Source organism: Balaenoptera ricei, chromosome 16, assembly GCF_028023285.1.
Source record: "Balaenoptera ricei isolate mBalRic1 chromosome 16, mBalRic1.hap2, whole genome shotgun sequence".
In the NCBI taxonomy this organism is placed as follows: domain Eukaryota; kingdom Metazoa; phylum Chordata; class Mammalia; order Artiodactyla; family Balaenopteridae; genus Balaenoptera; species Balaenoptera ricei.
This window is the reverse complement of record NC_082654.1, coordinates 64,012,586-64,026,414: the sequence shown is the minus strand read 5'-3', so window position 1 is coordinate 64,026,414 and position 13,829 is coordinate 64,012,586. Positions and strand designations below refer to the sequence as shown.

General features: G+C 47.7%; 1 protein-coding gene across 7 annotated transcripts in view; it reads left to right on the top strand.

Moving 5' to 3' along the window:
• The window catches only part of PALD1 (phosphatase domain containing paladin 1), a 159,458-nt gene that overhangs the window by 13,123 nt on the left and 132,506 nt on the right, over positions 1-13,829 (top strand). Inside the window, exon 1 of one of the 7 annotated variants that reach the window (XM_059900103.1) lies at positions 9,220-9,291. The exons of the other annotated variants lie outside the window; for them this stretch is intronic. The gene's annotated coding sequence lies outside the window, so the exon portion shown is untranslated. Of the gene's footprint in view, positions 1-9,219; positions 9,292-13,829 lie in introns of those variants that run through there. 7 annotated transcript variants of the gene reach the window in all.

Genomic DNA, 13,829 nt, shown 5'->3' with positions numbered 1-13,829 from the left:
CGCTCGCTCTCACCTTGCTCGTGGCTGCCCCACGGCTCCTGCAAAACATTGGGAACACCCCACCTCAGGGCATTTGCACGAATGATCCCTTGACCAGGGATGCTTTTCCTCCCCAGAGCCACATAGCTTGCCATGTAACTTCCTTCAGGTCTTTACTCAAATGTGAAGCCTCCCTTGGATACCCTAAAATTCCATGCCTCATCTCCATAACCCTTTTCTTTCTTATCAGTTATCACCTCCTGATATACCATATATTTTACTAATTTGTATAGTTTATTTCTGTGTCTCCAGCTAGCATGTATGAGGCAGGAAGTTTTATTCTGTACTGTTAGCTCCTAGAACAATGCCCTGCACATAGTAGATGCCCCAGAAACGTTTGTAGAATGGCTGCATCAAGAGGGAGTGAATTGGGCCATTTTATAGATGAGGAAGCTGAGTCTCAGAAAGGTTGACTTGAACCTAGTCTCTTGACTCCCAGTGCTCTTTTGCTGAGCCATAGTTCCACCTCCTTCTCCCTGTGGCCCTGTGTCTAGGGACAGCCATGCTAAACCTCGTGGGTCTGAGGCTTCCAAGCTCCCCTTAGGAAGCTCCCTTTGTTAAAATGGTAACTACGGAGTTGACGTTCATGCAGGTGATGGAACAGCCTGCCCCGTTTGTTGAGTGCTCACTCTGTGCTAGGCGCTGGGCTCAGCAGCTTAGATGGATTTATTTCTCAGTTAAACCTCACCGCATCCTGAGGAGGAGGAGGTGTCATTTACCCCATTCTGTGAATTGGGTGTGGAGAGCTTTTGTGTGGAAATAGAGAGCTCTCACGTGGGCAAAAGTGGAAAGGATCCATAACTTCTTGAACCAATGAGGACGTGTCTTAAGGAATTCTGGTTGCTGTATGATGTGCTACAACCGTTTGGAAAAGTAATATGGCACTTAGTTACTCTAGTTTTTAAAACGCACGTGCCTTTTCATCTAAGCAGTCCAAATTTTGGTAGCCTGTCCTAAAGAAGTCAAATTATCAGGACATAAGGCTTTGTGCACAGGGATTGAGTGGCCGTACCCCAGAGACCACGCTGTCTCCTTTCACTTCTGTGTTCTCCCCACGCAGTACCCTGGCACGGGCTGTGTTCCTCTTCCTGGCCTGCTTTTCACGTGGCCCAAACCTTCCTGTTCTTTAGATGTCAGCGTAGGCCTTCCGTGACCATCATATCTACAGTATAGATGGTCCCCAACTTACAGTGGTTTGACTTATGACTTTTTGACTTTAAAATGGCGTGAAAGAGATATGCAGTCAGTAGGAACCGTACTTGGAATTTTGCATTTGGATCGTTTCCTGGGCTAGTGATGTGCGGTGCGCTTCTCTCCCGTGATGCTGGGCGGCAGTAGCCACAGCTCTGTCAGCCACGCGGTCACGAGGGTAAACAGCCGATACACGTGTAACCATTCTGCACCCACATGACCGTTCTTTTCACTTTTGGTAGAGTATTCAATAAATTACACGAGGGATTCAACACTGTATTATAAAACAGGCTTCATGTTAGATGATTTTGCCCAACCGTAGGCTAATGTAAGTGTTCTGAGCATGTTTAAGGTGGGCTAGCTAAGTTTTTCAGTAGGTGAGGTGTGTTAAAATGCATTTTTGACTTGCGATATGTTCAATTTATGATGGGTTTATTAGGAGGTAACCCCGTCATAAGTTGAAGATCTGAATGTCCTTTTCCTACCTTCCTCATTTTCTATCTCAGCATCTCAGCCCTTGGAGCCCTCATCACAGTGTATGCAATGTGTCACTATTGTATTTCTTTTTTTTTTAAAATAAATTTATTTATTTTATTTATTTTATTTTTGGCTGTGTTGGGTCTTTGTTGCCGCGTGCGGGCTTTCTCTAGTTGCGGCGAGCAGGGGCTACTCTTCGTTGCGGTGCGCGGGTTTCTCATTGCGTTGGCTTCTCTTGTTGCAGAGCACAGGCTCTAGGCATGCGGGCTTCAGTAGTTGTGGCACGTGGGCTCAGTAGTTGTGGCTCGCGGGTTCTAGAGCGCAGGCTCAGTAGTTGTGGCGCATGGGCTTAGTTGCTCCACGGCATGTGGGATCTTCCTGGACCAGGGCTTGAACCCGTGTCCCCTGCATTGGCAGGCAGATTCTTAACCACTGCACCACCAGGGAAGCCCGGCAGGCTGACTCTTAGTTGTGGCATGCAGACTCTTAGTTGTGGCATGCGTGTGGGATCTAGTTCCCCAACCAGGGATTGAACCCAGGCCCCCTGTATTGGGAGCGCAGAGTCTTACCCGCTGGACCACCAGGGAAGCCCCACTGTTGTATTTCTTTGTTGACTCCCTCCCTCTCTTTTTCTCTGTTGTGGGAACGTCTGCTCCCAGGTGCCTATCTGGTTGACATGGTTAATACTTAGTAGCTCTTTGTTGAATGAATAGTGATACAATGAAATGACACACCACCATTAAACAGACAGGGTTGGAGTTGTATGTAATTAACTGGAAGGGGCTGTTTGTGTTGTCTTGCTAAGGAAAAAAAGCTTGTTGTAGAAGGAAGCTTAACAGGTGGGCTTGGAGGGAGATGAGACAGGCATAAACTTTTTCTTTATACATCCTTGTTTGACTTGTGGCATTAAGTACAAATTTCGTAATAAAAAATCTGGCCAACAACAACAAAAAAATCACAAAAGAAAAGATCATATCCAGCCAGAGGGAGCATCAGGACTTGAACCCTGGTCCTTCTGACTCCCAGCCTGTGTTCTTACCCACCACCCAACACCTTCCATAACCTTTCCACATCCAGCTTCGCAGTGTCCTCTCACTGCAGTCCTCAGAGGAGGACAGAGTATGAGTTATTAGCTGTTTGTATTTTATTTTGTAAATTGAGATAAAATTTTCAGACAGTAAACCAGGGCGTGGTTTGATGAATTGTTACAGGTATATCACCTGTGTGACCCATACCCAGATCAAGATATAGAACATTATCAGTGGCCTGGAAGATTCCCTGGAGTCCTTTCCCAGTCAGTTAACAGACTGTCCCATCCTCTCAAGTGGCCATGCTTCTGAGTGCCTTTCAAGGATTAGTCTTGCCTGTTCTTGAACTTTATGTGATTGGAACCATATGGTGTGAGCTATTTTCATCTGGCTTCTTCTGGCTTCTTCCTCTCAACATGAACTCTGCGATTCATATGTGATGCTGCAGCTTGTCTTTTTCATTGCTGTGTATTATTCCATTGTGTGGATGTATCACTATATATATATATATATATTTTTTTTTTTTTTTTTTTTCCTGTAGATGGACTTTTGCCTAGTTTCCAGTTTTGGGGGGATTATGAGAAAAGCTGCTGAACACTCTTGCCTGTGGACACAAACACTCACTTCTCTAGCATGTAGATCCAGGGGTGCTTGCTGGGTGCTGGGATAGAATCCAGAAGTAGATCCAGTATAGATCCAGAAGGGGAAGTACTTGCTCAAGGTCACACGATGACTCATGGGTGAAGTCAGCCTATCTACCCCACCCCCGAAGCCCTCTCACCCTGGTCTTACCAACACTTTCCACCCCTGGCCTGCTTCTTCTCACCCCAGCCTTGTGGAGGGTCAGACCCCTCCTCGTACTGGAAAGAGCCTCACGGAGCGGCTTCGTCTGGGGCTGGCGCACGCCTGGCTGGGACCGCCTTCTCTTCTCTTCTCTCGCAGACCTCCCAGGCCGCAGAGGCAGCCTTGTGTCTCTTTCCTCAGCTCCCTCCACTCAGTTCTGTGGCACCAGCTCCTCGGGAGGTGGTGCCTTTAGCTATTTCCATACCTGTCCCACCTCCACCCTGAACTCTCCAAGGGTGGGGACAGAAAAGAATATGGGCATTTTTTTTTTTTAATTGGAGTAAAATTGCTTTACAGTGTTGTGTTAGTTTCTGCTGTACAATGAAGTGAATCAGCTATATGTATAACTATATCTCTTCCCTCTTGGACCTCCCTCCCTCCCCTCCCCCCCTTCCCCCCTTCCCCCCCATCTAGGTCATCACAGAGCACTGAGCTGAGCTCCCTGTGCTTATTGAGGTAAAATATACATACCATACAATTTACCCTTTTAACAATTTTTATTTTTATTTATTTTTTTATTTTTTAACATCTTTATTGGAGTATAATTGCTTTACAATGGTGTGTTATTTTCTGCTTTATAACAAAGTGAATCAGTTATACATATACATATGTTCCCATATCCCCTCCCTCTTGCATCTCCCTCCCTCCCACCCTCCCTATCCCACCCCTCTAGGTGATCACAAAGCACCGAGCTAATCTCCCTGTGCTATGCGGTTGCTTCCCACTAGCCATCTATTTTACGTTTGGTAGTGTATATATGTCCATGCCACTCTCTCACTTTGTCACAGCTTGCCCTTCCCCCTCCCCATATCCTCAAGTCCATTCTCTAGTAGGTCTGTGTCTTTATTCCCGTCTTACCACTAGGTTCTTCATGACCTTTTTTTTTTTTCCCCTTAGATTCCATATATATGTGTTAGCGTACTGTATTTGTTTTTCTCTCTCTGAAACCATTTTTAATTGTACAACTAAGTGGCATTCTGTACATTCACATTGTTGTGCAACCATCACCACCATCCAGCTCCAGAACTTTAAAATTTTCCCAAACGGTAACTCTGTGCTTATTAAACACTAACTCCCCATCACCCGCAGCCCCTGGTAACCCCCCTTCTTCTTTCTGTCTCCGTGAATTTGACTACTCTAGATACCTCATATAAGTGGAATCATTGTAATTGTCCTTTTGTGTCTGGCTTATGTAAACACTTAGCATAATGTCTTCAAGGTTCATCCAGGTCCTAGCATGTGTCAGAATTTCATTCCTTTTGAAGGCTGTAATTGTTCTTTGGAGCACATTTTAAAGGAACCTCAGATCTTCAGGATTGAGTGAGGGGATCAACTTGACTGTGGGAGTGGGAAATAAATAACATTTATTCACATCTCCTAGGCGCCAGCCCTTCCCCTATGTTGTCTCATGTAATCCTCACCACATCCTTATGAAGTAGGTACTAATATTATCCTCATTTTACAGATCAGGGTACTAGGCTCGGTAACTTGGCCAAGGTCACACAGCAAGTCATTGGTCAGCCAGGATTGGACACTGGGTCTGCCTGCCCACACAGCCTGTGATCCACGTCCCCACCGCCACCCAGGGCAGTGCCCCGCTCAGGCTGAGAGTCATTTCCTCAAATTCTTCTTATCAGCTGATTGGAGCTGAGTGTAGGGCCGATGGATGCCAGCTGGCTCCGAGGAGACAATGGCAGTGGCTCCTCCTCCCTGGCCCAGGTCCCCCTTCCTGGGCCCTGGTTTCTGTTGAAAGCCCCCTTGTGAAGCAACCTCCTTGGGCCGGGCAGGGGTCTGCAGGGATGTGGGCCTCAGTGCCCCCCCTCCCCCCCCCCCCAGCACAGGCTGGCAGGAGCCACTTCGTCCAGCACAAGCCTGGCAGGGCAGCCAACAGCAGGATGTCACTCTTGGCAGAACTTTCTCTGAACAAATAACTACCAGGAGTTTTGGGATTGAGAGGATAGATAAACAGGAAGAGGGAGAAGCTTAGAAATATTTTTCTTCCCCTCCTGTGCCCTGGAGATTTCTCCCTGCTCTCCCCTTGGCCACTGGAGGTTTGAGGTGGTGGAGCTCTTCGCCTGTCAGAAACCGCCCGGAGGCCTGAGGAGCCATGGCTGGCGAGTTTTAGGTTTTAGGGTTTCAGGCTTTGTTTTGCCTGATGGGCTGGGATAAGCCTGGGCGCTGGGGCCAGAGAGTCCCCAGTTTGAATCTTGGCTCCGCTGTTTCTTTGCTGTGTGATCTAAGCTAATTAATTCAGCCTCAGTATGGGCCAGAATGGAGAAATGATGTAGTGAATATTCATTGAATACTGGCTGTGGGTGCTCAAGTGGGCATATACAAGGATTATCATGTCAGTTAATCCTCACAGCCCTCAAAGGTGGGCAGGGTTATTGTCTTTATTTGACAGCTGTTGAAGCACAGAGAGGTTAAGTGTTTCTGTCAAGGTCACACAGCTGCTGGTGGTGGAGCTTGGGCTCGAACCTAGGCAGCTGTGTACTTAGTGCCCTTCTATTTTATCAGTTTGGCATCTGGTACAGACCTTGGCACACTGGACTGTTGGTACTCTTTTTTTTAATTTTTTTTATTTTTTTTATTTTTTTAACTTTATTTATTCATGGCTGTGTTGGGTCTTCGCCTCTGTGCGAGGGCCTTCTCTAGTTGCGGCAAGCGGGGGCCACTCTTCATCGCGGTGCGCGGGCCTCTCACTATCGCGGCCTCTCCTGTTGCGGAGCACAGGCTCCAGACGCGCAGGCTCAGTAATTGTGGCTCACGGGCCCAGCCGCTCCGCGGCACGTGGGATCTTCCTAGACCAGGGCTCAAACCTGTGACCCCTGCATTGGCAGGCAGATTCTCAACCACTGCGCCACCAGGGAAGCCCTGTTGGTACTCTTAATTGCCTTCCCTTCTCTTTTACAGAGAAACTAAGTTTAGTTGGGGGTAATGTCATGGTGGGGTGAGGTCTGCTGAGCTCTGGGCCCCAGCAGTCCCAGAGCAATATTTAGCCCTTTCTGAGTTGGCTTCCCACAGGCTGCCTCCTCCATGCAGCCATCTTAGGTTGACACAGGGTGTCGTCATGGCTCTCTCCAATTGCCCCGGCCTGGACAGCACATCTCACCCCACAGAGCAACATCCTAACTCTCTGACATGGTCCCCAAGGCACTTGGGGCTTAAACCAACCTTACCCCATCCTGTATTCTAGCCTCACAATGCGATAATTATAATACTTCCTAGGAGGTTCTGCACAGTGCCAAGCATCTCTCTCTCTATGCTGTTCCCTCTGTTCAGAATGACTTTCTTGTCTGTCAAATGTTGCTCATCGTTCAAGGCCCAGCTCAGTGGCCTCCTCTTCCAGGAAAAGTTCAGTGGCCTCCTCTTCCAGGAAGCCTTCCTGGAGTTCCCAACCCTGAATTAGCATCTCCCTCCTCTGTGTAGCTCAGGGTAATGGGAAAGGTCCTGGAGTTCCTGCCGTGTTGTCAGCCTCTCTAAGCCTCAGTTTCCTCATCTGTGGATTGGAGATCATTGGACGACGGAAAGGAGAAAGCCTGGATTCTCAGGCCCTGGCCTGTGTAGAGTTCACCAGGGCTGGTGAAGCTTGGCCCCTTCAGGGTTAACTCCCTGCCATGCCAGGGGCGGAAGTGAGGAGGACAGAGTGTGAAATGAAGTCACTTCCCTGCCTGGGGGTCTGCCATGTGCCTGGCCTTCTGCAGTAAATCCTGTTTCCTCCTTGGCCACTGTGTGCCCACCCACTCCTGGCTCCCATGACCCTGAAGGTCACCAGCAGGTGGGGCTCCCCATGGAATGTTGGCCTGTGGTTCATCCGGCGAGGTCACTTCCTGTCTGGATAAGCTGGCCACCTTTCCTGCCACAGCCTTCCACATGCGGGTTTCATGGGAATCATGGGTGTGGGGTCCAAGGGAGGCTTCCCGAGGTCAAGTTCAATGCCCAGCTGATGCCTTTTATTCTGGGGGCACTGGGGCCCAGGGAGGGCAGGGCACTTCTCGAGGTCAGGCCTCTGGACCACACTGCAATTGTGGGGCTCTGTGGGTGTCCCCCAGGGTCGCAGGCCTGTAGGGTAAGGTGAGGAGGTCATTCAGCCTCCCTGAGCCTCCTTTTCTTCTTCTGTGGAACCTGGGGGAACCTGTGTGTCAGATCTGCCTCGAGAACTGACCTGGTCAGCCCAGGACATCCTTGACCTCATTTAATCCTCACTTCACTGCAGGGACCCTGAGGCTCATAGAAGCTCAGGAACTGACCTGGGTCTCTGGTGGGGGGATGGTGCTGGGAGTCTACCCAGGCCTCTCTGACCTCAATGTCCTGGTTTATTCCACGGGAAGGTATTTAGCTTTTCCTCAGTGGCAACTCAGGAACATCCCCACTCCTCTGCTCTTTTCCTGTGGGATCAGGGTCTCCTTGGGCTGTAAAGTTGATGTAGAACCCTGGTCCCTGGCATCAGTGTAGTGTGCATACTGTGTAGTTCCTTTTTCCCCCTTCTTTTTTCTATAAATAGTATATATAGGAAAATCAGAGTAAATAAAGATATGCAGGAAGATTAGAAAAATCATCTGTGATTCCACTTCTCAGTGATAACCACAGTTTATCATTAATGTTTTGAGATTTGTCCTTCCAGACATTTTTCGTGGTGTGTGTGTGTGATTGTGTGTGAGTGTTTGTGCTTGTGTACAGGAACCCTCTCTCCTTTTCAGTGGGATGAAGCTGTAAATTACTGTTTACTGTCTTTTTTTTTTTTTTTTCAAACTCAACATACAATAGATATTTTCCTATGTCAGTAAATAAACTGCTCCTTGCTTCTTTTGAAGGAAACCTTTTTTGGAAACTTTTAAGTTGAAATTTAACACACATCACAAGTATACAGCTCGATGATTGTACGAAGTGAGCACAGCCTTCGGAGCCTGACCAAGTCAAGAAACAGAATTCCTCCAGCACCCCGACCCTGTACCCCATCACCGTCCCCACCTCCTTCCTGCTCCAGACATGACTTTGTGCCTGATTTCCAACACCATACACTAGTTTGGCCTGATTTTGAGTTTTAGATAAGTGGAATCATATAGTGTTTGCTTATGTTGGCTTCTTTGACTCCACATTCTGTTAGGGACGGTCATCTGATGCTCTGTCCATTTTAATGACGATATGATGATGTCCATGATACGTTCAACTTTGACCACTGTTGATGTGAAAGATGTTTCCAGTCTTTGACTAATATAAACAAAACTGTACCCAACGCCTTTGTGGCCGTATCTTTATTTCCTTTGACTCAGTTGACGAATTGCTGGGTCAAAGGGTTGTAAATTGTTAAGGTATTTTAGGAGTATTGCCAGATTGTCCTCTAGGGAGCTGTGCCAATTTACATCCTGCCAGGTGCTTAGGAGGGAGCCCATCCCTGGCGCCCATGCAGAGATCTGTTGTTTTCATCCTGCTGTGCTTATGATGCCGTGAAAGGCAACACGTGGCAGCTCCTTGTTCCCAGTTTTTAAATTAGGTGAATATCTTTTCTCACGGTCATGGTCATTTGTATTTCTTCTTTGTTGAGTTTTTGCTTTTGTTTTTGGTATGCTTTACTTTAAAAAAATTTCTTTTTAAGGTTTTTGTCCACGCTGCGCGGCATGCGAGATCTTAGTTCCCTGACCAGGGATCGAACCCGCGCCCCCTGCATTGGAAGCTCGGAGTCTTAACCACTGGACTGCCAGGGAAGTCCCTGGTATGCTTTCCTTTTAAGACATACTTGTTTTCTCATTAAAAAAAAAACCCTCTATATTAAATATGATAAATATAAAAATATGTTGAAAATATTTTTATCCAATTTGTCATTTGCCTTATAACTTTGTGGTTTTTCTGTGTTGGTTAAAAGCTGACCATTTTTTAATGTAGTCTGGTCTATCGATATATAACTTTATGTCTCCTCTAGCAGTTGCATAGAAAGTTCTGTTATGCCCCAAGATTATATAAATATTTACTTATGTTCTCTTCTTTCGCTTCTCTGGTTCCCTTTGTAGTGTGTCATTGTTCATCCTTCTGTACTTACCTTAGGAGCATGATGTTAGGTGAGGGACAGCTTAGAGGTTAAGAGCATGCACTCAGAGGCTTTCAGCCACCAGTGTACCCTTGAGCAGATTACAGAGGCCCTCTGTGCCTCAGTGTCTGTAGCTGCAAAATGGGAATAATGCTAGGACACAATAACCAAGGGCCTATGGTGGGGGTTAAATCACGGTTATTTGCAAACTTTTTAGTCTCAATATTCCTTCCTTTACACTCTTAAAAATTGAAGACCCCAAAGAGCTCTTGTTTATGTGGGTGATGTATTTATAAATTGATATTTACAATATTAGAAATTAAAACAGTATATTTAAAAGCATATATTTATACATTCATTTAAAAAATAATGATAGCAAACCCATTATATGTTAAAATAAATAAATTTTTTCCTGAAAAATAACTGTGTTTTAAATATGGTAGGAAGAGTAGCATTGTTTTGCCATTTTGCAAATCTCTTTAATGTCTGGTTTAATAGAAGACAGCTGGATTCTCATATCTGTTCCTGCGTTCAATTTGTTTGTTTGTTTTTTTTTATTGTATTTATTTATTTATTTTGGCTGCGTTGGGTCTTCGTTGCTGTGTGTGGGCTTTCTCTAGTTGCGTCAAGCGGGGGCTACTCTTCGTTGCGGTGCGCAGGCTTCTCATTGTGGTGGCTTCTCTTGTTGCGGAGCACGGGCTCTAGGCACACGGGCTTCAATAGTTGTGGCACGCAGGCTCAGTAGTTGGGGCTCATGGGCTCTAGAGCGCAGGCTCAGTAGTTGTGGCGCACGGGCTTAGTTGCTCCGCGGCATGTGGGATCTTCCTGGACCAGGGATCGAACCCATGTCCCCTGCATTGGCAGGCGGATTCTTAACCACTGCGCCACCAGGGAAGTCCCCAATCTGTTTTGATATGTTGTTTCAATTGAAGTATAGGAAGAAAATCCAGCTTCACACAGGTAAGTTTTTGGAAAAGGGAGGAGTATGTTGTTAGCCTGTGGATATTTTCCTTTGATACTACATAAAAGTTCAACAAGTGATAGTTTCTTAAAGGGAATGTAGAATCTGAAAACATATTAATGAACTTTTCATATTTTGTTACATTAAAATTCACTGGACTCTCTTCTACTATGAATGGCTCTTTGACCAGGTGTGATTTTGTAACACCATATATCAGTCATTGGGAAAATATTGGTTCACTGACTTGTTCAGATGTTCCAAATGTGGCACAATTCATTTCATCATATCCAAAAATTACATATGTTAACCATATCATCGCAAAATCTTTGTGTTTTACGAAGCTTTTAAATTCCTGGTAGATGATGCAAGTTTTTGAGAATTGTAATTTTTCCTTAAAAGTTCAAACTTTATCACTGACCATAAATGCTGTCAGTTGTTTTCCTTGAAGGGACAGGCTCACTTTGTTCAGTTTTGAGAAAATGTCTACCAAATATCCAATTGTGAATAACCATCATTTGTTTGTCAGCATTCTTTCACATGAAAGTGGTGCTCCACGGACAGAGAGGCTGGTTCAGCCGACAGTGCAGAGCAGCTCACAAGGGCTTGTCCTGCAGACATCTGTCGTATGCCACTAACTAGCCCATGTGCTCTTCCCAGGTCAGCACACAGAGTATTGAAGAGACGTGTACTCAAGGGCTGAGAGTCAGTGAAATTAATTGGTTTCACTGCTCCATCAAGGACATTCTTAAGTGACACTGGTGTATTTTGTCACCGCAAGTGATGACCAGCCCAGTTCCGGGCCACTGCTGGGCCTCCTGCTGAGCCTCTAGCAGTTTCACCCACCGTGGCCTTTGCTCCTCATGGTGAGAACGGCAACGATGTCTTAGTACTGTCCTGAGAACGCTTTGACCTTGTGCTTCATTCTCTGGAGCAAGAGAGCTCTTCCTGGTCAGGGTCTTCCCTGCTCAGTAAAGTGAAGCGGAACAGCAGGGAGGTGCAGGGAGAAGGGTAGGAGGCCCCCGGTCCTGGCCCTGCTGGCCACTGTCTCTGTGACTGGGCAGGTCTCTGGCCTACTCTATACCTTAGTTTCCTCTTCTATAGAATGAGAGGGACAGACTAGGGTCTCAAAGGTGGCTATGACTCTAAGATACATGTTGGTGCCTAAGGGGAATTTAGACCCTGTCTTGTGTTTGCGAGTGCGTGTGTGTGTGTGTGTGTGTGTGTGTGTGTTGGGTGTTGGGGGATGAGGCCCAGAGCAGGCAGTGGGCTGGTCTGAGCCCCTACCCTGGGTACAGACTGAAAGTTTTATGCCCCCTTCTTCTCTAACCTCCTCCCCCAGCTCTCCCCTGGTCGCATAGTAGGGGAGCCCTAGAGCATGGTGACTTCCTCTGTGTTTGTTCTGCAGCTGAGGCAGATGTTTCCTGCAGCTGGCCACTCAGCCTCCTGTCCTATTTTTAGCTCCATTGTTACCCACCCCAGGCATCTGGCTGCCAGGGGTGTGTGAGAGGCTGTGGCCCTGGAAGGGGCACTCTTCCCTGGGTTCAGCTTCTTCTCTGCCTTCTGCCGGGTCCCTGGGTTAAGCTTCCCAGTGTCTTTTGGGAAAGTGAGGGTGGCTACGGGAAAAATGGAAGAGTAGGTGGATGCATGGATGATGCAGTACAAAGGGCCCAGGCTGCGAACCAGAGGCCTGGCTGTGTTGTTATGTCATGTAATAAACTCTCCATGCCTCAGTTTTTCCATCTGCTAAATGGCATAATAGCTTGCACTTCTGCCTTTCTCATAGGGTTGTTCTGAAGCTGAAATGAGATAGTGGATGTGAAATTTGTTTAGCAAAATGACATTAGGAACCTACAACTATTGTGGGTTCAACCCTGTGGGGGCCCCGGAGGAGCATCAGATCCAGAGTGGGGAGATGAGGCATGTACTTTCCAAACACTGGGCCAGTGGGCGCAAGGTCAGGGTCGTGTGGGGTATAGGCTGCGTTTTGGAAGGTTTGGAGGGGAGGGGGACATTTCCACTGGACGTTGATGGATGGGGTGACAGGGTGAGGGTGGGGATGGTGTTCCTGGTTGTTGGACCAGGAGGGCAGAGGCATGGAGGCAGGGAAGGGCCGGATGTGTCCTGGGAGGTCCAAGCAGTAAAGGGCCTTGAGCATTTCTGGCCGGCAGCTCTGGAGCTGCTCCCCTAGGAAGGGGCCCCACGGTGGGTCTGGGGGCAAGAAGCCCAGCAACCCCCTTCCTGAGCTGGTAGCCAGCACAGCAGCTCTGCTTCTGGCTGTTTTACACACTGGACTTCCATGAAAGATTGATTTTGTGCAAAGGATTGAGCTGCTAAAATGTCCTACTCATCTTGTCCAGCTCCCTCACTTTCCAGGTGGAAATCAAGTGTGGCCCAGAGAGGGCTGTGTTGAACTTGAGGCCTCTCAGAGAGCCTGTGCTGCAGGGAAACATCTCCTGGGGCTTTTCCTGCTCCACACCATAGGGCAGCTGGGACCTGGCTTTGCCTGGAATGTCGGGGGTGTGGAGGGTAAATAGGGGATGATGAGGGTGGGAACGGGGGTCTTGAAGGCCAGGCAAGGGAGTCTGGACTGGAGGCTGCCGGGGTGGGAGGGATGGGGACAAATCCCAGAATGGGGTCATGGTTCTTCCCAGCTCCTTAAAAGGATACTTTGGGTCCCTGTGGCATTGCTGGAGGTCAGAATTGGGGTTCAAGTTTAAGTTCCCACTGGCCTTTTGGGGCCCAGTCCCTGGAAGCAGCCAGGAGAGTGTCAGCAGGGCCAGGGGTCCTGGGCGTGGTGTCAGGAGACTCTAGGTTTCTGCTTACCTTGAAAATGCCCAAATGCCCAGCTTCTTTGTGCACCATCACTGAGCACGTGAGCATGTCCATATACTTTTAACCCTGCTCTCCCCAGGGCCCTTCCCCTACTCCCAATCTGAGATGGACAGGGGCTTTAGGCTCTTTCAGGCACAGAATGAATGTCCTTCCCAGAGTTGACTGGCGCCTCCCTGGGGATTTTTACACTCGCCTCCTGCTCATCCTTGAAAGAACCTACAGGCAGGGTCCCTCCCAGCCAGATAATACCTTCTTGTTTTCCAGGGAGTTCCCTTGCTCAGAAAGGCCCCCGAGAGGGACACAGAGAGACTCCAGATGGGGAGACTCTGGCGATTTCTCTCTACCTTTTTGGAGGAATGGAGCCCAAGGCTCTACCTACACTGTAGAACAAACATTTAGCAGCTTGGAACTTTCTAGATTTATACAACTGACT